Here is a 3,437-nt window from a genome sequence, read left to right as displayed (position 1 = left end):
TAAAAAATTAAAAGACTTGCAAATACATTGAATTTTAGAAGTTACAAATCTTTTCTAATATTTGGTTTAAAAATATAAAGACGGAACAAAAGAGTGCTGGCATAAACACATGGGTGCTTGTCTGCTTTGCTTAAAGTTGGTCTTGACATTCATGAAGGCAGAGAGTTTTTCTACCTTCAGAACAAATACCGAACTGAATATTGTTTAAAGGTCTGGAAAGACAGGACATATGGGCAAGAAAAGAGGTGCCTGTGGAGTATTTGGAACCAGAGAGAAATGCAAGGCTCATACTGGATTATTTCTTTAAGGCAAATAAGGTATATAGCAGTTCTCTAGGCTTGCCCTGCGTCCTTTAAACCTGACATGCAGTTCACCTATTGGTGGCAGACTCCTGTTTACTTCTGATAGTGAGGCACATTTATTTTGAAAAGAGGATGTCCACTTTCTATTATGTTGGCTGTTTATGTTCTACAATTAGAACCACTTAGGAGCTGATATAATGCTCTGTCAAGAAACTGTTGGGCCATGCCTGTAATCCCAGCACTCGGGAGGCTGAGGCAGGAGGATCATTGTGAGTTTGAGGCCAGCCTGTGCTACTGAGATTAGGGCCAGCCTGAACTGCATATCAAGACCCTGTCTCAAAAAGACAAACACAACAGAAGAGAAAGACAAGTGGGCATGTTCCCACAGTTCAACAGGGTCTGGTTATGTTAACCAGAGGCCAGCAATGCAGAATCAAAGTCCCTGCCAAGTAGTTAGGAGATGTCTTTTCTCATTGCTGAGACAAAATACCCAACACCCACAAATTTAGGGAAGAAAGGTTTGTTTAGTTCAGTAGACGTTTCAGTCCATATTTGGCTGGCTCCAAGGCAGGGTGGCCCGGCAGACAGGCACTGTAGGGGACAAACAGCTCTCCACGGGCAGAGCAACGAGGGACGACACAGCTCTTTCTGTCTCTTGTATCCCAGGCTCCTTAGGGCAGGCAGCACTACGTCCTTAATCCTTGTGCCGTCGAGCCTAGCACCGCACCATGAATCTAGGCTTCGGGGAGGTCGCAAGCCGTAGCAGGAGAACACTGGATCGCACAGAAAGAAAACTCCTACGAAGAAAGTTTCCAATCTGCCTGGGATCTCGCGTGCTCCTCCCAGAATGGAGCTCCCTGCACACAGGCAGGTGAGAGACCGGGGCCAGGGCCCTCCCGGCCTCCGCACGCACACCTGTGGCAGGTGCCGGGCTGGCGGAGGCGCCGAGCGGGACAGCAAGGCGCTGCGGCCGGCTGCGCGCACCTGGGGCTGTCTGCAGACAAAAAGCAAGCAGGTGCTTGCACGCTGGCCCTCAGGCATCGCTTAGCGCGCGTAGCGACTGCGCGGCTGCCTCGCCTGGCTCCGCACAAAGCCCGAGGCTTCTCCTGCTCACGCGGACGCTGCGCGCCGCCCGGAAGCGAGCGCTGTATCCCACCTCCTGTGAGTCGTCCAGTTCCTCTAAACGGCTGTGTTGTTCTTCTCGTCTAGGTCCAGCCAGGCACTGCGCCTTGTATTTTAATGTGTGGCATAAAACAGAAAGAAAAAGCAAACCCCAGCGACGTCGGTCACGCAGGATGTGGTTACAAAGAGCTTCCTGTGACACTGCAAGGTTTGAAACTGGAGGTGCACGCGCAGACCTGATGAATGAAGTAATTACCGCCTATTGAGTCTGCGGCGCACGCGAGAGTATTCTTCAAAAACGTGTGCTGTTTTTGATCCTCTGAGCAGTGCTCCAAGGGGAGGGAGGTTACAGAAGTCAGGTAGCGCCGGCCTTCACCGCCGCCTTGCGAACGCGCAAAGACCGACGTTTGCCTAACGCTCATCTAAAACAACTATTTCTTTGTTAAAAATAAACTTCGCCGCGTTTATTTGGGGGTTACAGTACGATGTTATCCATATAGATAGGAAAATGGTTACCACGTGAAGCAAACTAACGTATTACTTTTTGGACAAAAGCAGCTGGAATGTACTTAGCAAAACTCGCTGGTGCGATTCTGCTAAGCACAGCTTCATCTTCCCGCGACGCATCGGCCTCTGGCTTTGGCCACCTCGCAGTACCCGCTCGCTGCCTGCCGGCGGCTGCCGCTGGTGTGCATGTCTCCGCCGAGGCGCTGCGGCGGCGGCTGGGCCCGGGCGGGGTCTTCCCAGGGCCCGAGAGCGTTGGTCGGGTGCCGCCCGCGCCCTTCCGCCCGCCCCGCCCCGCAGGCCCAGCCTGGCCTCGCGCAGGCGCACTCGGCCCTCCCGCCCGGTTTTGGGTCACCCGCCAACTGCGTTTCCCAAAGCAGCGGCGCCCTCTGCGTTCAGGCCCGCGTGCACGGAGCTTTCCCTGCTCCCGCGGCGCCCACATCCACGCCTTGTCCTCCTGGTGGCAGGCGTCGTCTGGTCTGGGAGGGGACGGCCGTTCTCTTCGGAGAAAGGGCTGCTCAGCGCCTGTGCCCATGTCAAAGTGTATTATTTACTTATTTAGCCATGGTGCTGTAAGGGCTCTTTGTCACTGCTATTAGTACCAAGTCTTGGTTCTGGGCTGCGTGTCAGCTAGGGGGTCGGCTATTTTTTCCCACTCAGTAGGTTGCCGCTTCATCTCACTTTTTAACCATGCAAGAGTGTTTAGATTTAATGGTGTCCCATTTACTCTCTTTTGCTTTTGGAGCTTGAGAGGCTGGTGTGATAGCTAAGCAACGGTTGGCGAATTGCCAAGACCTTTCCCTCCGTGTTCTTTACTACGAGTTTTGTAATTTTGGATTTTACATTTAGGCCTTTGGGATACTTTTCATTGATTTGTGAGAAGGATTTAATTCCGTTCTTTTGCACATGGAGATCCAGTTTCCCGGCACCAGTTTACTGAAGAGAACGCCTTTCCCGTGGCCTTCCTGGACCTTGCTGAGCACCCGTTGAACCTGCGGCTTGGATGCCGGCCCGCCGGGCCAGGCCACGGGAGGCCACGCGAGGCCACACTGCTGCAACGCTGCCCGGTAAGTGCGGATGGCCGCGGGGCCGCCTCCAACTTTGTCAGTATTGCTTTGGCTATGTGCAGACATGTTTTATGGCTCAATATGAATTTTAGGATTTTTTAATATTTCTGTAAAGCATGCACATGAAATGTGAGAAAGATTTCCTTGAATTTGTATAGTGCTTTGGGTAGTATGGATACTTGTCAAACTCATGGGATATATTTTTATTATTTCCTTTTCAACTTCTTTCATTTATTTTCAACAGTTTTCACTGTATAAATTGTTTTCTTGTTTTTCCAAAATATTTCTTTTTGTTTTCATAAATAAGATTATTTTCTTGATTTCCTTCACAGCTAAGCCATTTTCTATGTATGTTTGGCTTTTAAAGGCTACTGGCCTTTAAATGGTGATTCTTATATCAGACAACTGTGCTGAGTACATTTGTTAGTCCTTATAGCTCTGT

The 3,437-nt window shown here is 50.5% G+C and overlaps 1 long non-coding RNA gene across 1 annotated transcript; it reads left to right on the top strand.

Moving 5' to 3' along the window:
• The first annotated feature begins 1,044 nt into the window (after window positions 1–1,044).
• LOC111812888 lies at window positions 1,045–3,174 on the top strand. The gene is made up of 3 exons (XR_002818260.1): window positions 1,045–1,173; window positions 1,512–1,724; window positions 2,841–3,174. It is a non-coding gene; the product is annotated as an uncharacterized LOC111812888 (long non-coding RNA).
• Window positions 3,175–3,437: the final 263 nt, after the last annotated feature.

Source organism: Octodon degus, unplaced genomic scaffold (assembly GCF_000260255.1).
Source record: "Octodon degus isolate 3935 unplaced genomic scaffold, OctDeg1.0 scaffold00148, whole genome shotgun sequence".
Taxonomy (NCBI): Eukaryota; Metazoa; Chordata; class Mammalia; order Rodentia; family Octodontidae; genus Octodon; species Octodon degus.
This window is presented reverse-complemented; position numbering and strand designations above follow the sequence as displayed.